General features: G+C 38.3%; 1 long non-coding RNA gene across 1 annotated transcript in view; it reads right to left on the minus strand.

Annotated features, from left to right (window-relative positions):
- The window catches only part of LOC123609494, a 58,145-nt gene extending 43,454 nt beyond the window's left edge, over nt 1-14,691 (minus strand). Inside the window, exons 1-3 of the long non-coding RNA XR_006717783.1 lie at nt 14,470-14,691; nt 13,001-13,115; nt 3,468-3,543 (exon numbers count right to left, since the gene is read on the minus strand). This is a non-coding gene — a long non-coding RNA (uncharacterized LOC123609494). The remainder of the gene's footprint in view (nt 1-3,467; nt 3,544-13,000; nt 13,116-14,469) is intronic.
- Between the last annotated feature and the right edge of the window lie 7,168 nt (nt 14,692-21,859).

A 21,859-nucleotide genomic window follows, 5' to 3' on the forward strand; every position in this document is an offset into this window, starting at 1 on the left:
GGACTCTCTGCTGTCAGCATAGAGCCTGGAGCCTGCTTCGGATCCTCTGTCCCCCTCGCCCTCTACCCCTCCCTTCCTCATGCATTTTCTCTCTCAAAAATAAATAAAATATTAAAAAAAGAAAACATTAAACAAACCTAACCTGAGAAACATTCTACAAGATAATTGATCCATACTCTTCAAAAGCCTCAAGGTAATGAAAGACAACAAAAGATAGAGGAAATGTTAAAGATTAGAGCAGACTAAGGATACATGACAAACAGTACAGTGTGGAATCTGAATTAGATCCTGGGACATAAAAAAGACATTAGTAGAAAAACTGCTGTAATGTGAATAAAGTCTGTAGTTCATTGCATTGTATCAATGGTAATTTCTTAGTTTAGAGATAAGCACTCTTATCTCTTTGGTTATGTAAGGTGTTAACATTAAGGGAAGCTAAGTGAAGTTACATGGGAACTCTATGCGTTATTTTTCAACCCTTTTAGAAGCCTAAAAATTATCTTAAAATGAAACGAGTTTTTAAAAAAAGAAAAAAGTGAGTTATTTATTAGCTCTTGTGATAAAACCCTGGTTTTATTTCCCATGCTAGGAAATAAGGTGAAAAGGTGAAAAATATAACAGATTATTCTTCATAAGCAAAAACAATTATGTAATGCAGACACAGGATAAAGTGAGGTCATTTATGGAAGACATTCAGCAAAATGGAATCCACTTTGTTTTGTTCTCTTTTAATGTGTAGGTGGGTGTACAGACATACTCTGTCTCCCCAAATAGATTTTAGGACCTCCTACTCTATTTTCTCACTGTCTGGTTCAGATTTTGATACATACTAGATGTTCAAAAAATGTTTGTTTTGGTTGTTGAGAATGATAACCAAGTGTCCTCTGCAAGCTCAGATTGTGTGCATTTTTTTTCTGAGTGCTAAATATCTGATCTATAGACTTTTCAGTTGCATATTCAATTTAAGGTCTGAGCTAACAATTTTTCTACGTAAGCTCGGAAAAATTTTTTTTCTTTTACTTTCAATTCGTAATTTCTTTCGGCATCACCAGTACATACAGTTAAAGAGAATTGCATAACACATTTTTTTTTACCTACTGACAAGAAAAATGTTTCATTTACACTACTCAATTATTTTGAATGTGCATGCTAATGAATTAGGGGTTGAAAGGGATAGGTGGGGTTTTTATGTTTATAGTGATATTTTTGAAAGACTGGGAAAAATACTATATTGATGTTCATACAAAGGAATTCTCATTCTGCTACCATCTCCTCCTTCAGATGTATTTTTCTCTTGAAACTTCAATACAGTTTTTCATCATTTCTCATCAGAAGATATATTTTAAGGATGTTCTGTCCATGTCACTACAACAGAGATGGACAAAGACATGTGGCCCCTGACTTCAGGATTTCCAATTTTTTTAAACTTTTTAATTTTAATTTTTATCTTAAATGTTTGTTTATTTATTTTGAGAGAGAAAGAGAGAGAGAGAGAGAGAGAGAGAATGAGAGGGGAAGAGGGGCAGAGGGAGAGAGAGAGAGAATCCCAAGTAGGCTATGTGCTGTCAGTGCAGAGCCCGATGCGGGGCTCAATTCCACGAACTGTGAGAACATGACCTGAGCCAAAATCAAGAGTCTGACTCTTAACCAACTGAGCCACCCAGGTACCCCAACTTCAGGTTATTTTATAATTGAAACTCTTCAGTGTCCCACCAGACACCTCAGCCTCTTCTTCTGAGACTGTAAGTGTGTAACATCTCCTGCATCAATCTGTCACTGATATCTAAAATTTCACCACTCAAATTTCATTTGGTGGTTGCCTCCTATTCAAATCCAACCAAATCTTTAAAAGGTAATATACTGTAATTATATTATTAAATTCCTTCCAACATGGTAGCAGGTAGAAAGTCAATTTGAATAGGAGGAACTCAGAGAAGAGGGGGCAAAAAGATGCAAATAGTATGTTAAAAAGGATATGTTAAAAGGGGTTTCAGAATTAATAAGACCCAAGATTACATTTTGGCTTTTCCATTTACTAACTGGTTAACTTTAGATACATTGCTTCCTTTCTTTTAGCTCAGTTCCTTCATTTGTGAAAGTGGCAGTTAGCTCACCTCCCTGGAATGCTGTTGGATTTAAATGAGCTAAGAAATGTGAAAACACCTAGAACGGTACTCAAATTGGAGTAGGTGACGAAGGATCTCTATTTTTTTTTTTCAACGTTTATTCATTTTTGGGACAGAGAGAGACAGAGCATGAACGGGGGAGGGGCAGAGAGAGAGGGAGACACAGAATTGGAAACAGGCTCCAGGCTCTGAGCCATCAGCCCAGAGCCTGATGTGGGGCTCGAACTCCCGGACCGCGAGATCGTGACCTGGCTGAAGTCGGACGCTTAACCGACTGCGCCACCCAGGCACCCCTCTATTTTTTTTAACTGAAGACACACTTCGTCCTCTCCATAATTTTGACTACAGAACCAAAATTTTACTAACTCTCAACACTATCGACGGAAGCTTAAATACAGGACCAGAGGCATCCTTCAAGCCCATCTCTTCACAAGTTTGTCTTAGAGACCGAGTTCTGAATGTGCAGCCTGCCATTGCTCTGTCTATGCAGAAAACAAGTAAAACAGTTGCTCTCTCCTTCCCACAAGGTGTGAGCTCATTTTCTTACATCAGCCCTCTAGGCTGGCTTGACGTGGAAGGCTGTCAAGTTGGCTGATGGAAAGAATTTACCAATGACAGAAGAAAGTCTGTGTCACCCAGCACTGAGGGAGGAGTCCCAGGTGAATCACGAAGGATGCCCACAGTTGGAGAGGCCAGGCAAGCACTTCCCAAAGGCTAAACAGATTTATGGGAAGTAGAGTCCTATTTCCAGTGTCTTTTTTTAAAGTTTATTTATTTATTTTGAGAGACAGAGGGAGAAGGTGTGCTCCCATTAGTGGGAGAGAGGAATACAGGGAAAGAGAGAGAGAGAGAGAGAGAGAGAGTCTTAAGCAGGCTCCATGCTCAGCGCAGAGTCTGACACGGGGCTCAGCCTCACTAATTGTGAGATCATGACCTGTCAAAATCAAGAGTCGAAAGCTTAACCAACTGAGCCACCCAGGCACCCCTTCCGGTGTCTTTGACGGAGATAATTGGCCATTAACATAGTCTATGTATAGGTCATCTAACTTCATCTCTTTCATGACCTGGAAAGGTAGAAGTCAAGCTTCTGTTTGTCCTGCCTTGGTGCAAACACCATGAATAGTTTTAAAACCGATTTCTGAACAGCACTCTTTTAGCTGAAGGAAGTTTTTCTTGAGAGCCACTTTTAGAATCCTATTTTGCTATTTTTTCAAAAGACAATTAAAAACAACAAAAAGGAATGCTTGTTTTTCTCAGAGGCTTTTTCATCGAGGTTTACTTTATTCATCTACTTTTACATATTTGCTTCAATTTTGTCTCATTATGTAAAACAACACTAACCAGCATGCACTTCTGTCATCATGTGAGTGTTCTCTTCTTTTGGGATTCCACTTAATGGGTATCACCTTTGGATAATCTGAAAAAACAACCACCAACTTCAAGAAGCCACCAGAGGAAATCCCACATTATCTTCCATTTGACTTCTATAATAGTTGTTCTCTATGCTCACAAGTGAGTATATATCTGTATTCCAAAGCCTATTGGCAATGTACACAATCAGTGTTATTACTTTATAGTCATATTATTTTAGCTTAAACAGCATCACCCAGTTTGATCACTGACCTTATTTACCAAGAACTAATACAAAATTACTTTTTCTTGATGTTTTGGGGAATACAAAAGGTGAATTTTTAAAAAGTGATCTCCAAGTTCAAAGTTTATAATCTATGAGTCAAAGTAGGATATCTACTAAGGAATTTAAGTGTTTCCAAAAATCAAGTTTTGTCAATTTTGAGTGTATTCAAAAGTATGAAATGTGGGATGCTGATGAATGAGTCAGTTGGAGAGTAATTGGTAGTAATAAGAGTTTTAAAAAATATACATTCTCCCTTTTCCAGAAATTCTACCTCTAGAAATTAAAATAACTTCTAGAAATTGAAATTCTACTTCCATTGAAATAAATAGATGTGTACAAAATTTATATAAGTTATTCATTACAATGTTATTTTTAAAAACAAATCATGGAAAACATTAAGCTACACCTGGTAATGAATTATTATACATCTGTTGAACACTATGAACCTATTAAAAATGATAGTGACAATTACATTTAATGATAAGGGGAGATATTTATAACATATTAACTGAAAAAAATCAGGTCACAAAATGTACAGTATATTTTCCAAATTTATACATACATGCATATGTAGGTAAATAAGAAAAATAACTGTAATATATACCCACACTCTTTTATGATTATTTCTGAGTGGTAAGATTAACATTGATTCTGTAAATGTTTCATATTTTTCAAAGTTTTCAATAAAAAGCATGTATTATTTTGTATTTAAAAAACAGGCATACATTTTTAAGTGATGTGAATTTTGAGGGTGATTACAATGGAGGAATTTCAAAAACATTTTGTTCACGTGTGGGTTATTATGTAAAAGCTTCATGCGCTGATCACTCAGGACTACCTCTACGTCTTGTCAGTTTCCAAACACATTCTACAAAAATATATTTTACGTATTTGTTTAAATATGGGGAACATTTTCCGAAAGAAAATAGCAATCCAGATAATTGATAAAGAAGCCTCTGGGTGCTTACTCTCTACAAAGCTCTCTGCTACACACTGTGAAGCATACAAAATGAGAAACAGCTAGGCTAACGGGGCATGCAGATTAGCTGACTTGTCCAAGGTCACCCGTCTATGTTCAGGCAAAGCCAGAAATTAACAAACAAGACACAGCTGGAGGCCAAGGATCCTTAAGTACCATCAATGACACCTGCACTAAGCCATGTGCCTCTGCTCTGCTCACCACGTGGGCAGTGACTTCTCTCTTCCCACATGTTATCGATACTGGAGACACTTGGAGATCTAACGTTAAACCATCACCAGCCCAGATCTCTTTCCCTTGTATTCACTGATCCTGAGGCAGGTCACTGCCTCCACCACGTCTTCACCCTCCTTTTCCTTTCAGTTTTTATTCATAGTTAAGGTCGGTCATATACAGTATCTGACGACTCTCCTAGTTTATAAGGTTTGCTATGGAACACTGCATAACTGCACCCCTTCTTCAACTTTTGTCCTCCCCAGAATTAATCACTTTCATCACTTTCACCTGATTATGTTGCCATTTGGCTTCCTGACTCTAGTAGCATTCTTTGTTGCTCCTTTTCAACTTTTCCATTTCTGGCATTGTTAACTGACTTCCTATTATAGAAGATGAGACCATGTATCTGTCTTGCCTCTTCTTCCTCCCTTCTCTCTCCACATACGCATGGTCTTCTCATTTCCTTCTCCTCCAGTACAGTTATATTGTAGTTTTGGTTAAATTAATATTTACATGTTAATACATTGTTATGACTACAAAAATTCTGTTTCTAGATGAGACATAGTTTACACTATGAGCACTATTCTTTTTCTGCACAGCATTTTGTTTTCCCTAGGGTTACAGTTGTTTTCATTTGCTTCGTTTTCTATGTGTGTAATCACTACTCAACCTCTTTCCTACCATAATCTAAATCTCTCAGGAGTCTTCCTGAAAGCTCCTCTCTTTTCATTTTTAACTATAATATTTTTCATTTGTAAAAGCTCTTTTTTGTAATCTGACTGAACTGAATCTGTATTATAGCATCCTGTTCTTGCTTTTGGCTTCACGATCTCTCATTTCTGTAATATTAATGCTGTTTTGTTTTTATTTTTAGGTTTCCTTTTTCCTGCACAGTCTCTATTATCTCCAAGTTGCTTTAAATCTGTTTGTTTTGGTTTCTAGCTTTCAAATTATATGCTAGTTTCCACTGTCTGGTAACCCCTGGTTGTCTTCTCATATTTTATAATATTTTTATATAATTATATATGCAGATGTATTATTCTCTTCTCACATGGGCATACGTTGTCTTTTCATAGTTTCTAGTACTGAGTGCATTAATGTGTCTTATAGATTCTGAATGTCATTGGAGGGTAATCAGGTTGGGTTATCTACTTGACTGATTTCTGATGGCAGCATCTTTAACTTCCTCTTGAGTTGATATTGTTTACAAGACCTTTAATCTCTTCTCTGGATGATGAAGGCCTGGCTACCAGCATATGGGAAGCAGAGTGGTGGAAAATGGCTAAATTTAGTTAATTCTCCAATTTTCGATATAGTACTCATACCCTCAACTTTTTATTTTTGTTCCCAGACCAAAGATCCTCTGCCTTACACAATTCAGAAAATAAACCTCCAGTCCTCAATAAACATAACTGACGTCCATTCAGAAATCTTATATAAGAACAGAATTTGCCCAAGCATGTCTGACTATAGTCTTGCCACATTTTGGGCAAAAGGATGCTTAAAAATTTCTAAGGGAAAATAATAGATTAATAAAAATGACAAAAATATGAAGCATCAAACATACATATCTATCATAATGGTTTGTATTCCAAATATATATTGTGTTAGTAGCAAACTTCAAATTAGATGGAAATGATGATGGGTATTGAAGCCCTTGTTTTCTTAGTATTCAATCCTGAGCATTCTATCCTTTTACGAGAAGGTGGCCCAGAGTAACTTGTCTCCCATGAGCAGAATGACTCCATATAAATCACATTCAATCATCTATATTTCAATGTGCTCCTGCCCCAATCACTTAGGGTAAGTTGGAATGCCTTTTCAAACTACCTCTCTGAGATCAAGGTGAATATTAAGGTAAAAATAAATATTTGCTGTCAAAACTAAAGTAAAATTCAATCCCTGGCATTTATCTATAGTAGTAGTGCCCCTAAAGCTCTTGGCTCAACAGAATATTTTTTTCCCTAGGGTCCTATTTATAAAGACATCAAAGGGTTGAGGGAAAAAAATATTTCTCTTCAACCATCAACCATAGTGATGAGACTTCTTTCCTGTTTTGAAAGATCTTAACTTTTATTTGGGTTTGAGTATTGCTTTCTTTCTGATGACATCTGACATTTGAATAGGTCTTGTTAATAAAATATTCCATTTGACTAAGTGGGAATGATTAATTTCATCAATCAGGCTTTCTAACATTTTTCCCTGTAAATTAAGTTTGGAACTTTGAAAAATATGAAACAATCAAGTTACTGTTATTTGAAATAGATACCGTGTGTCATGCTGTAATTTAGTTTATAATTGGAACATATAACCATACTCATTACTGTGAATTATAGGAGTTTCCTGGCTGGCCTTCATTAACCATCTGGTTTTAAACATTGATTTGTGGTTACGTATGTTATTTTTAGGGAAGAGCACCTGAACATCTACTGCAAACATTTGTTTCATCTTGTTCTACATATTTTTAAAGGGCATGGTTCTCACTGTTGTTAAAATCTCATAGATTCTATTGTATCTTCATCTTTGACTTATAATCATGCATTATTTATCCAAAGAAAATGCCAGTCATGTCACCAAGGCTTGGCCCTTTAAGATTCTTTTCCTCAAGAAATTTGGTAGAAAGTGTGATAGGAAAGGAGAGTAGATGGAAGACAAACCTAATCCTATAGGTTTCCATTCCAATGTAGTGAAAAGCTTTACACAGTTTTAGGACTTGGATATTGGAGTGCTTTAAATTAGAGGATACCAAAATCATTTATTCAATAATTTAGTCAGCAAATAGTCACTGAGAACCTTTCAGGAAATAGGTGCTGAGAATGCTGGAGATACAACAGTATCAACAAACACAGGAAAGGACAAATAATCTATAGATAAAAGTATGAAGGAGATAAATTAGATTCTGTCCTAGAAAAGAAGCAGGGGAGGAAGGCTATTTTCGATTTGGTAAGGAAAAGCCTCCTTGAAAATATGAGAGCACAGACCATGTGAACAACCAAAAGAATAAACTTCCTGGTATAAGAGGCAGTGAATGGCAAGGACCTCAGTCTGTAAAAAGCTTGATGTGGTGTGAGACAGGAAAGGGGCCTTTGTGCTGAGAGCACAGTTAGTGCCAGCAGGTAGCGGTAAGAGATGAGGCTGGAAGTGCTGGCAGGAATCGGATCCTATAGGACCATGGTTAGGAGTCTGGATTTAATTTTCATTGCGACTTACATTTAAAAAATATTATTATGACCCTGATGTAGAAAAACAACTCTAGGGAGGAGAGCGTTAAAAGATAGAAACCACTTAGAAGGCAACTTATAAGAGGCAGAGTGACAGATAATGATAACCTAGACTAGGGTAATGACATGGAGATGGAAAGGGATAGACAGGTGTGTGGTTTGGGAGGTGGGTCAAGATGGCATACTGATGGATGTCACTGGATGTGAACAGCCAGGCAAGGATGGGAAGCAAGGGTAGCTGCTAGGATTTAGGATTGAACAAATGAACGGATTAAACAAATGCCGTTTACCAAGATGGCAAATTTTGGTAGAGGAAAAGATGGGTGCACCAGGAATTCATCTTTTGACAAGATAAATTTTGAGGTATATATTAGACACAAAGATGTAAGCAGCAGACAGGAAGTGGCATATGCATTTTGAGGGGTATAGATGGGTCAAGATTAATGAAGTTTGCCCAGGGCAAGAGCACAGACCAAGAGAAGGCCCAGAATAAGTATTGCACTGGTGACTTTCCAGGAAGGAAAAAGAAATCACAATAATTAGAATTAAATTGAACAATGCAGGGGTTAGGGGTGCCAATCCCTGTGTAGTCAAAAATCCACATAAAACTTTTGACTCCCCGTAAGCTTAACTACAAATAGCCTACTGTTGAATGAAGCCTTATCGATAGCAATCAATTAATACATATTTTATATGTTATCTGTATTATATGCTATATTCTCACAGTGAAGTAAGCTAGAGAACAGAAAATATTTATTTTTTTATTAAAAAAGGGTTTTTTTTTTTTAATTTTTTTTTCAACGTTTATTTATTTTTGGGACAGAGAGAGACAGAACATGAACGGGGGAGGGTCAGAGAGAGAGGGAGACACAGAATCAGAAACAGGCTCCAGGCTCTGAGCCATCAGCCCAGAGCCCGACGCGGGGCTCGAACTCACGGACCGCGAGATCGTGACCTGGCTGAAGTCGGATGCTTAACCGACTGCGCCACCCAGGCGCCCCAAAAAAGGGTTTTTTTTTAACAGTTTACTCATTTTTGAGAGACAGAGACAGAGTGTAAGTGGGGGAGGGGCAGAGAGAGAAGGAGACACAGAATCAGAAGCAGGCTCCAGGCTCTGAGCGGTCAGCCCAGAGCCTGACACAGGGGCTTGAATTCACAGACTGCAAGATCATGACCTAAGCTGAAGTTGGATGCTTAACCGACTGATCCACCCAGGCACCCCCAAAACAGAAAATATTATTAAGAAAATGATAAGGAACAATACATTTACAGTAATGTACTGTACTTAACGAAAAAAATCTGCTTGTAAGTGTATTTTGTGCAGTTCAAACCCATGGTATTTGAAGTTCAACTGTATAGGGAACTGGTTATGTGGAAGTTGGAAGGCTGAAGGAGCAAAAGGAAGATGCTGAGGTGCCTAGAAACTAATGTCAGTAGGAAGCAGCTACTACTCTCAAACTTGGAGAACTTAAGGAAGAGGCCATTAACCAGAGCTAGGAGGAGGGGCTCTACAGATCTAGTGGCTAGGCCTCTGGAATAAATCTCCATGCAGCTGGTGTTTGAACTCTAGAGGAGGGGCACACACAGCCCATTGGGTTCTCCCAGGGCACAGGAGGAGTAGCACAGTTGGTAAGGAAATGCTATGTGCCCCCTACGAGGATTGCCAAGGGTCTCAACTTGGCTGTTACCAGGCAGCTTGGTGAGAAAGGAACTCTGAATGCTGGAGGAAGGTAGCTAAGTATTATTGTGGGTTATTACTGAAGATTGCTTACAGAAAGTAGAAAGAGAAAATAAACCCCTCCTCATCTCCTTGTTGCCTCCGATATTCCTCTGGTGATTCCCATTGGTAGAACCTGACAGGAAGCCAGTTGGCAAGGAAGTCTTGGAGATTCAGATTGAGCAAGTCCAATTCACCAGGAGAGAAGGTAAGCTTGGAGCTGAGAAATGGCTTCTGAATATTCCTTGATTTTCAATGTGAGGTGACAACTCTGCTTTCACAGCAGGTATGCAGTTCTTGAATGAATATAAAGTGAAGACTATTAAGGAGGCATTATTACGATGGTCCTACGAGGGCAAAGTAACTTCTCCTAGCCTATTAGCAGACTTAGGTCAGGCATGCTGTCTCACCTGGTTTTTCTCTCATGCTGAAACCAGAACATGAGTTTCCTTCCTGATCCTCCCCTGGAAGAAGCAGACTAACATTTTCTTGGTACTTCCCAGAAATATTTTTTGCATATATGGAATCCCCTTTATTCACCCATTTATTCAACATTTATTAATAACCTACTCTCTTCGGCTGGGTGGCTCAGTCAGTTAAGTGACTGTTGATTTCAGCTGAAGTCACGATCTCAGGTTCGTAAGATTGAGCCCCATGTCTGGCTCCGCGCTGACACTGCAGAGCCTGCTTGGGATTCTCTGTCTCCCTCTCTCTCTCTGCCCCTTCCCCACTTGTGCTTTTTTTCTCTCTCTCTCCCAAAATAAATAAATAAACATAAAAAAAAATTATCTCTCTCCCCCTCTCTCTGCCCTTCCCCTGCTTGCTTGTGCCTGTGCACGTGTGTGCTGTCTCTCACAAAACAAAAAACAAAAAACAAAAAACAAAAAACAAAAACAAAAAACAAAAAACCCTACTCTCTGTATTGGGCACAGTTCTGAATATTGGAGTCATAGAGATGAACATGACAAAACTCCTGTCCTTTTGGACCTTAAATCCTAATAAGTTGCAGTGTGTGCAAGAGGTTGGTAATAACCCTATAAAACAATTTTTAAAATGAGATGTTTTTAAGTAGTGCTATGTTCTATGAAGAAAATCAAACCGGGTGACTCAATACAAGTGATGGCGTTGGGGCACTGTAGCTATTTATAGACTCTATTTCACAAACATATTAGTAATATCACATAGTTTCTAGCAAAATAGGCTAACTCCTTCAATAAGATATGGTTACTAGTAGGTAGAAGTTCTCTCTATAGAGGAGGAATTTGCACTAAAACCTAAAAGATGAGCAGATGCCAACTATGTGAAAATCTTGACAGTCCAGATAGAAGAGCTAGCAAGTACAAAGGCCCTGAGGCTGAACTGAGTTTGTCTTATCTGAAAGAAAGGCCTGTCTCTCTTATCTGGGGGAAAGGGTGGAGGACAGTGAATGAAGAAGAGGAGCAGAATATCTGCCCTTTCCTGTATCTACCTTATTTCACTTGGCAAAATATCCTGAAAATCAGTCCAGATCAGAACCTCCCTCTCCTTAAAGATTGCATGATATCCTATTGTACAGGCATAAATTTATTTTAGCATTTTGTTGTCAGATGTTTAGACTGTCCACATTCTTTTGTTTTTACAAATAGTATTTGTGCTATAATAAATATCATTGTACATATGGTTTTGTACATTAGGGTGACTGTATCTGTAAGAGTCCTAGAGATGTGTGTGTATCATAAGTTTTGCTCTGTTCATTTCACATTTTGGTAGATATATCCAAACAGACTTCCAAAAATTTTATCAGTTTCCATTTCCACCAACATGGCCTTCACCCCCATCTATCCACTGAAGCATAAAATTTTTGGGTCTTACTAAATCTGTCATGTGAAAATGGTATCTCACCGTAGTCTCACTTTGCCTTATTTTTCTTTATTAGAGAGATTTAGTTTATTTTCATGTGTTTAAAAGCCATTTGCTTTTTGTGTATATGTGAATTCTCAGCTCATGTTTTTATCCCATTTCCTTTGGATTACTAAGTTTATTTCTGTAATGACTTCATTACTGGTTGTCCCCTCCAGCCAACCCATAGGGTTAGTGATTATGCCCATGAATGGGAAGGAGCAATGAAGATCCTGATCTTTCCCCAAACCCCACCCCCAGTACACTGTTGCCTTTGCTACCAGTCTAGAAATTATTGTGGTAACTTTGGATTCTTCCCTGTACTCTGGGCTAGGAAGTGTAAACAGAATATTCCCAGTGGAGGGGTGGGGGTGAGAACCAAGATTCTTCTATCTCTTCACCAACCACCTTCAGTTTCTAAAATTTTGGCACAGAGCTGAGAAACATCCCTCATCTACAAGGTATTCTGAGAAAATCAAAATGTGATCACAGAGACTTCTTCCCACTTCCATATATTTCTCTTCCCTGACACAAATTGCAGAGGTTCTTGGTGGTAATTTGCCTCATGCTTGTACTTGTGGCTGAATGAACATGTGAAAGTGTTTCTATCATGCATTCTGTGTAGTTATAGCCATGAGGAATAGAATACAAATATGTTAATCAGAAAAACCGAGAAGAGTATAATATAGTACCTGTCTCAAAATCCTTTGGCATCAGTACCCTCTCTCCATAATATTTACTCCCCTATTCAAACACCCATATGCAGTTTTGTATAGACATTGGAATTTTTCTATGGTCACCAAGATTTAGCAATAGTAATCAGAGAGATATTTTTCTCACCAGAAATGGTTAAACAAACCATAATTCTGGAGATCAGATAATCACACATATGGAATATTTTTCCATGGTGGAGACCATCCCCGCCCTCCCAATTGATGTCATTGTAAATAAGCAGGTAGTCTCAGGTTTACCTAAATCCATTCCCATTTTCCTGAACTACAGATCACATGAACTCGTGCAGAGAATCTGAATGGGGTGAAAATAACCTTTATAAAAAGGTAAAAAGTCATCTCCAGGGATTTCAAAGGCTTCCTTCAGAAAGACTTTAATTTGAGAGCCTCTGGAACAAGATAATCATGCTCCAAAATTTAGAAAAATTACTAAGTGTTAATTATAATATAATTTACTTTTGTAAGTTCTCCATTTTACTTCTTGTCTGTGTCTTACCTTTAATTAATGTTTCTCTTTAAGAGAGCAGTAATTTTCTTGACTGTTTCTTCACTAAGAGATTTGCTATTCTTTCCACATCTTGATCTTCAGCTTCTTTTCTACTAAGAGCAATCTAAGAAAAGGTATGCAGAGTCAAATACAGGGATTCTACATTCTGAAATATTGTTAGAATATTGTCAATCTCAGAACTTCCCTGAGCCAGTGCTGAACAGTATTTTCTATTTCCCTCTACAGCTATCATTAATTCATTCATCTGTTTGATCATTGGTTCATTTATATATCTATTCATCCAATAAAGTAGTTGGGCACACTTTGACTTTCTATTAAGGCATTTCATTTATAGGAGAGACATGGGAATGAATGAGTATAATATAAGTACTTTATTCTATTCCAACATCAAACCAGCCCTGTAAGTTAGTGCTACAGTCTGAATGTATGTGTCTCTCCTCCCCCACCACAAATTCATATATTGAAATCCTATCCCCCCAAGGATGATAGAGTTAGGATGTCAGGCCTTTGGGAAGTAGTTAGTTCATAAGGGTGAAGCTTCATGAATGGAGTTCATGCCTTTTAAAAGAGGCTCCAGAGATCTTATCTCTTTATTCCATGGGAAGACACAATGAGAAGTCTGTGACATGGAAGGGGGACCTCATCTGACCATATTGGCACTATGATCTTGACTTTCAGCCTCCAGAAATGTGGTAAGTTTCAGTTGTTCAAAGGTCAACTGTATATTGATTTATCTGAGTTTATCTGTTTGCTTATAGGCCTATTAGCTTATAGGCCACCTGGTCTGTGGTATTTTGCTGTCGCTCAGTACTGAATGGACTAAGACAAGTAGGACATATGTTGTTATTGTCATGATAGGTAAAGACATGGAGGGTTACATGAGGATTAAGTAAATTGTCCAGGGCGCTACAAATAGTAAGTGTAGGACCAAAACATTAATCTAATTTTATAATTTCAAATTTACATTTTTCTCATTGCCTTGTTACATAGTGCAAATGTCCTACCTACAGAAACTTCTGGAGTCAGCATTGCTGATATGACCACCTTACTGACCCTTGCCATTTATGTCATGAATCATAAAATATGTTTACAAATTCATTAAATAGGCTAATATTATATTCCCTCTATCTGTTAATAACAGAAAAACAAACTTATAATATACCCCAAGTTTTCTATAGCTATGCTTCAGCAATAGCAACTTTAAAATCCAATTAAGTCCCATGCACAGAGAAATCAGACTCATCCCTCAAAGCAAACTAACACACATCTTCTCAATGATGTTATCTCCAGCACATATTTTCCTTTCTTGCAACAACCCAAATTATCATGGTGTTCCCTGCAGAGCCAAATTTTAATATACAGCAAGCCAAGTTTGATAAGCTTAAGAAAGAGATAAAGCTAGGTGTGTATTGCTAGCATAACAATATAAGCTGACTGACTACTCAGAAATGACTTACCCAAAGGCAGAATTCAAACATGGTAGAGAGGCCAGGCCTGCACTAGAGGAAACACACATAGGTACAGTAATTGTAAACAAATAACATTAGGATTGGGTAGGACTTCACCCTTGACCTTGTGACCTCTGGAGTGGTATATGATCTAATATAGAACTGAACAGAAAGAAGCTTCACATCCTGGATGCCATTGGTCACACTACCCCAGCTAAATCACTGAGACTCAAATTTGGGACTTTTGTTGGGACCATGGTGGTGGGGGGGACTCTTTTTATTCCTTTCATCTCTCCCTCCCTTCCTTCCTTCCTTCCTTCCTTCCTTCCTTCCTTCCTTCCTTCCTTCCTTCCTTCCTTGATTTGAGGATGGAAGTATTTACGTCTCTATAGAGCTTGTAAGGTCCACAGCACTGAAAGGGTCTGAGAGTTAAGCCAATATAGAGAAAATCTGAGTAAAGAAACAGAAGAAAACTGAATCCTAGTATTATGTCGAACCCTGGACCTGGCCATGCCTGAAGTGAGAGTTACATACAACTTAGATAATTAGGCCAATAAATTCCTTTTTGTTGTTCTTTTCTCTTGTTCTATTTCTTTTTACACCACTTTGATGTGTGTTTCTGTCACTCGCTATTAAGAGTTCTAATTCAGGAAAAAAACAATCAACTTTTTTCCCCCAGTGACTTTGTATCTCTTTGTCTGAAAAATAATAATTAGGGACAATGACCATTTAGCCCCATAAATCCTTAGGTGTGCAGTCCACAAGATTCAGCCTTGCCCCTTTTCTTGATGTTTAGTGAACAACTGAAATATGTTTTGGGGAACACATAGCCTACAATGATATAAAATTTTATTTCTTAATGAAAAGTAAATTCTATTATGAAATCCTGAGACCAGAAACAGTTATATGCTTGCAAAGTTAATGGCATTTTCAGTTGCTGTAATAAAGTGCAATCTTTTATTTTAAAGATCACAGACATTTAAAATGATCCAATAAACATGGTACACTGATTTCATCACAACACTCTAGTCTCTTACTCATAACCTCTTTATAATCCTGCTAGTTTCCCTTGAAAACCCACTTTAGGTTTTAGGGAGATTCCATGAGAAGGTAGTTCTACATGGTTTACTTACTATTCAGAACTGAAAAGGGAAGAATGGTCCCTAAAAGTAAAGGTCTGAAATCCCCAGGATGGAAGCATTTTTTTAATGGTATTTCTTTCTTTTTCTTTTTTTTTTAAACAGAGACACTGTTTTATTGTTTTATCTATTTATTTATTTATTTATTTATTTATTTATTTTTTATTATTTATTTTTAAATATATGAAATTTATCGTCAAATTGGTTTCCATACAACACTCAGTGCTCATCCCAACAGGTGTCCTCCTCAGTACCCATCACCCACCCTCCCCTCCCTCTCACCCCCCATCAGCCCTCAGTTTGTTCTCAGTTTTTAAGAGTCTCTTATGGGGGCACCTGGGTGGCTCAGTCGGTTGAGCGGCCGACTTCGGCTCAGGTCATGATCTCGCGGTCCGTGAGTTCAAGCCCCGCATCGGGCTCTGTGCTGACAGCTCAGAGCCTGGAGCCTGTTTCAGATTCTGTGTCTCCCTCTCTCTGACCCTCCCCCGTTCATGCTCTGTCTCTCTCTGTCTCAAAAATAAATAAACGTTAAAAAAAAATTAAAAAAAAAAAAGAGTCTCTTATGCTTTGGCTCTCTCCCACTCTAACCTCTTTTTTTTTTTTCCTTCCCCTCCCCCATGGGTTCCTGTTAAGTTTCTCAGGATCCACATAAGAGTGAAAACATATGGTATCTGTCTTTCTCTGTATGGCTTATTTCACTTAGCATCACACTCTCCAGTTCCATCCACGTTGCTACAAAAGGCCATATTTCATTCTTTCTCATTGCCACGTAGTACTCCATTGTGTATATAAACCCCAATTTCTTTACCCATTCATCAGTTGATGGACATTTAGGCTCTTTCCATAATTTGGCTATTGTTGAGAGTGCTGCTATAAACATTGGGGTACAAGTGCCCCTATGCATCAGTACTCCTGTGTCCTTTGGGTAAATTCCTAGCAGTGCTATTGCTGGGTCATAGGGTAGGTCTATTTTTAATTTTTTGAAGAACCTCCACACTGTTTTCCAGAGTGGCTGCACCAATTTGCATTCCCACCAACAGTGCAAGAGGGTTCCCGTTTCTCCAAATCCTCTCCAGCATCTATAGTCTCCTGATTTGTTCATTTTGGCCACTCTGACTGGCGTCAGGTGATATTTGAGTGTGGTTTTGATTTGTATTTCCCTGATGAGGAGCTACGTTGAGCATCTTTTCATGTGCCTGTTGGCCATCCAGATGTCTTCTTTTTTTTTTTTTTTTTTTTTTTATTTTTAAAATTTTTTTTTTCAACGTTTATTTATTTTTGGGACAGAGAGAGACAGAGCATGAACGGGGGAGGGGCAGAGAGAGAGGGAGACACAGAATCGGAAACAGGCTCCAGGCTCTGAGCCATCAGCCCAGAGCCCGACGCGGGGCTCGAACTCACGGACCGCGAGATCGTGACCTGGCTGAAGTCGGATGCTTAACCGACTGCGCCACCCAGGCGCCCCCAGATGTCTTCTTTAGAGAAGTGTCTATTCATGTTTTCTGCCCATTTCTTCACTAGATTATTTGTTTTTTGTGGAGTTTGATAAGCTCTTTATAGATTTTGGATACTAGCCTTTTGTCCGACATGTCATTTGCAAATATCTTTTCCCATTCCGTTGGTTGCCTTTTAGTTTTGTTGATTGTTTCCTTTGCTGTGCAGAAGCTTTTTATCTTCATAAGGTCCCAGTAATTCACTTTTGCTTTTAATTCCCTTGCCTTTGGGGATGTGTCGAGTAAGAGATTGCTACGGCTGAGGTCAGAGAGGTCTTTTCCTGCTTTCTCCTCTAAGGTTTTGATGGTTTCCTGTCTCACATTCAGGTCCTTTATCCATTTTGAGTTTATTTTTGTGAATGGTGTGAGAAAGTGGTCTAGTTTCATCCTTCTGCATGTTGCTGTCCAGTTTTAAATGGTGTTTCTTTTTTCCCTCCTTCCCTCGCCACTTCCTTCCTTGCTTCCTCCCTCCCTCCTTTGTTCCTTCTTTACTTCGTTCATTTGTTCCTTCCTTCCTTCGTTCCTTCCTTTTTTTCTAATAACAAAAATTTTCAAGAACTGCAGACTTGGTATACACAGCCTAGTAAGACATGTTCTCACTGTCTAGTGGCAGAGAGGGGTGAGCAAGTCAATTTTTAGAGTGCTTTTTGTTTTCCTTACTCTAAAAATCTCAGTTATGTTTTTAATGTTTTCATTTGAAAACTCCTAAGCCCCCAAATAATAGAGTGAATTTTGGGCAAGCAACTTAAGCCAGAGACTAGTTTGTAAGTCACAAACAATTGATCCTTGAACAGTGAGGGAGTTAAGGAGACTAATCCCCCAGTGCATTTGAAAATCCTCATATAATTTTTGACTCTCTGAAAACCTGACTACTAATAACCTACTTGTTGCCTGGAAGCGTTACCAATAATATAAATAGTTGATTGTCACATATTTTGTATGTTATATGTATTATATACTGTCTTCTTACAATAAAGTAAGCTACAGAAAAGAAAATGTTATTAGGAAAATCATAAGGAAAAGAAAACACAGTACTGTACTGTATTTATCAAAAAAATCCCATCTAAGTGGACCTACAACGGTTCAAACCCATGTTGTTCAAAGGTCAACTGTATATCGATTTATCTGAGTTTATCTACAAACACATATATCTAATATTGCCCTGATGGGTAGGTTAAGGTTTAAAATAAGACATAAAAACACTTTAAAATATTTTTTAAAAGTAAATGTGTAACCTATGGTAAATGCTAAAAGAGATAGTAAGAAAACCACCACTTATTATGTACTAATGTGCTAAGTACATTTTTTAATTTATTTTTTATTTATTTTGACAGAGAGAGTGAGAGGAAGAGAGTGGGGGAGGAGGGGCAGAGACAGAAGGAGAGAGAAAATCCCAAGCAGGCCCCATGCTGTCAGCATAGAGCCCAACTTGAGGGTTGATCTCACGATAATGAGATCATGACCTGAGCCGACATCAAGAGTCTGACACTTAACTGACTTGAGCCACCCAGGTACCCTGCACTAAGTACTTTCCTAAGTTTTTTCAATTAATTCTCAGAACATCAGAGATTGGCACATTTATCCCAAGGGACCATTCTGCTCTCTTGTTCCTCCCCAGGCAGACCCCATCCTCCAAGGTAGTTGTAAGAACCAGGAGAGCCCTCTGGGAGGCCAGCATGTTCCAAACCTCTATGAGCAAGTGCCAGGAGGGGGGGCACCTGCCACTTTCCAGTCCTGGAACCCTGATTTCTGGAGTTTCCTTCCAAGCAGCAGTCTGACTAGACTAGGTGACAAAATGTAGATGTGCAACTACTCGATCTATTATTTACCTCTGTCTGTCACCAAACTCAGCCCTTCAAAAGAAGCAGCAGGTCATCAGCAGAGCATGACAACCATTCCCGCCTAATATTCTCCATCTTGATATACATCTTTGTGTGTAACCTAATCCCTTTCCAAACTCTCTCCCACATAATTCTTAAGGCAAAACAAATACAATTAGAAGGAACTGTTTTCCTTGTAATGTCATCATGTCAAAGTATAGATCCTATTGTCAGGGAAATCTGATGTAAAGTGTAATTATGTACCTTTGATCAAGACCTTTATTTCTATCTGGGCAGAGTCCTACTTTGCTCCTGAGATTTCTACTCTATGGTTAAAAGAATGAATATCGTATCATAGTTCTGCCTCTTTCTTTCCTTGTTTTGTCTTTGTCTCTCCCTGTGCTCTGGTTGATCTATGCAGTTCCTCTCCTTTATTAGATAAATGCTTGCTTTTTCTACTAGGTAGCCCTAGTTATCCTCCTATATGACAGATGGCTCCTCTGAGCTCTCTCAATAATTCTCAGTTTACAAATGAAAACAATGATGTTCAGAGAAGTTAGTTACATCACTAGTAACACTAGGGCAAAGATTTGAATTCAGAACTGTTTTATTCCAAAGCCCATATCCTTTGCTTCTTAATATGGCTTCTCTCATAATTGCATCATTTGTGATTGACTTAGAAAATTACATTGTAAGGGTATGGACTTTTGGATTATTTATCATGAATCATCCCCTATGGCCAATTATCCTGCTGTTGAACATTTTCAACAACATATAAAGAAAATGTATATGTTCACACATTATAATGTTTTCATTATTATTATTTCACTTACAGACATCTAAAATTGATTTGTTTTCTCCCCAGATTTTTAGCAAGAATCAATCATTTCATATAGCCTTGCAATTTTTAAGAAAATTATACTGCTTTTACAAAAATCTGACGGAAGAAGTCTCCAGAGGAGAAGAAGGAAGTGATAAATAATATACAAGGTTAACTCTGGTTTCCTCAGAATAACTTCAGTTTGTATGATCTTATTTGGTGGTGATATGTATAATACAACTATTGATGAAAGTGCTTTGCCAGGTTCCAAGCGGCCAACAATTACAGTTAGCACTGGAAGTTGAGAATATTTCCAAGGTTATCTACGTTTTGCAGTTTTGCTTGTGGTTTATTTTCTCCAAAGTTCTTCTTACTCTAATGGATAGGATGTTATTTTATTTGAGGGATTTTAGGACAATTTAACCTCATAAATGACCATGTGATAGAATGTATCCTTGAACTTCTGTTTCTTTTATTTTTATTTATTTCTTTATTTTTTAATGGTTATTTATTTTTGAGAGAGAGAGAGAGAGCACAAGGGGGAAGAGACAGAGTGAGATACAGAATCCAAAGCAGACTCCAGACTCTGAGCTGTCAGCACAGAGCCCAACGTGGAGCTGGAACTCATGAACCATGAGATCATGACCTGAGCTGAAGTTGGTTGCTTAATCGACTGAGCCACCCAGGTGCCCCTTACTTCTGTTTCTTTTAGATCACAGTTTATTGTTAAAGTAGTTCTCAAGTTTCTCAAAGTCAATGCATAATACGTGTATCAATGTTAGTAACTGTCATTATTTCCATCAAGTTTTATTTCTAATTTATGCATTCAATCAGATTGATCTGCTAGCAATCCAGACTGTGAAAAAGTTTAGTTATATTCATTCATCTATTCATTCATCCAAATGATTTGAGCACCTACTATAGGTTGGACATGCTGCTGGATCCTGAAGATAAAATAGCATTCAAGACGTCTCTGCCCTCCTGGAGTCTAGTTAGGAAGACAGATCACAAGCTAGTAAGCAACTATTGCACCCACTACTTCCCACCTTATGGTGGTAGTGGAGAACTTGAAAAGCAAAACCTAGTGAAAATAAAAACTGAAAGTCCAAGAGCCTAAACTTACAGGGTCCGATTGGTTCCTGCTTCACAAACATGGCCTTTGACACATATTTCTGATTCTTGACCACAGCACTTTCGCTGTTTCACCAAAATAGTGTTGTCTCCTTTCCCTTGCCCAACAGAGTAGAAAATTTAACTCAGTTAAGATCAAGAAGCAGGCAAAATCAGCATTATTTATTTATTTGCTCATTCCAACAAGCACACGGTTCAGTTCTGTTAAACCCTTTAGGAAGTCAAGAGTTGTTGTAAATATTAGAAATGGTGTAAAGAAGGACTTCTGCTTCTGAGAAGTATAGTGCTAATAGCAATAGGCTAATACTCTTACTCTTAAACAAACAGAAAATATTACAAAAGTCATTTTCAGGAACATCAGAGAGCTGTGAAAGCAATGAAGTCTAAATGAATCAAATCTCGAGAGAGAGAGAGAGAGAATGATCTGAGGGGATCTGATGATAGCCAATTCCTTTTCTCCTGGGGCACTGGTCAGTCTGGGGGATGCACAGATCCTTGGGCTCCACCAAGGTAGAGGGGCTCTGCTGGAAGAAGAGCAACCAGTAGAGCTTCTGGCAATCTGGAGGAGTGCTGGATACTTGAGAAGCCTCAAATGCATGCCTGGTTCTCCCCACAGTATTGGAATTTCCCACAGTCTCCCAAAACTTAGAAAACAAATTCTCAGCAGGGAAGAGGTTTATCTCAAACCCATGGCCAGTCTCCTGCTAAAGACATTTGTCAAATATTAAAGTTGCATGTGACAGGTAGAGAAAAAGCTGAAAACTTCTGAAGGGCAGAAATGTATCTCCTGAAGCCTTTCAGCACTAAAGAGGCCAAGAGCCACCATGCTTGCAGTGAAAAGCCCCAGGTAGCCATGCACCAGGACCATGAGTAAACCAGAAGCAGACTGAATCTTACTAAAATGTTACCCCAGTCTAGTGCCTGATTGGATTAGGCCCCATTCTCTGCCTAAAAGAGGCATTTTGTCTGCTTGGGCTTCCATAATGAAATACTGTA

The sequence above is a fragment of the Leopardus geoffroyi genome, chromosome A1 (genome assembly GCF_018350155.1).
Source record: "Leopardus geoffroyi isolate Oge1 chromosome A1, O.geoffroyi_Oge1_pat1.0, whole genome shotgun sequence".
Classification (NCBI taxonomy): domain Eukaryota; kingdom Metazoa; phylum Chordata; class Mammalia; order Carnivora; family Felidae; genus Leopardus; species Leopardus geoffroyi.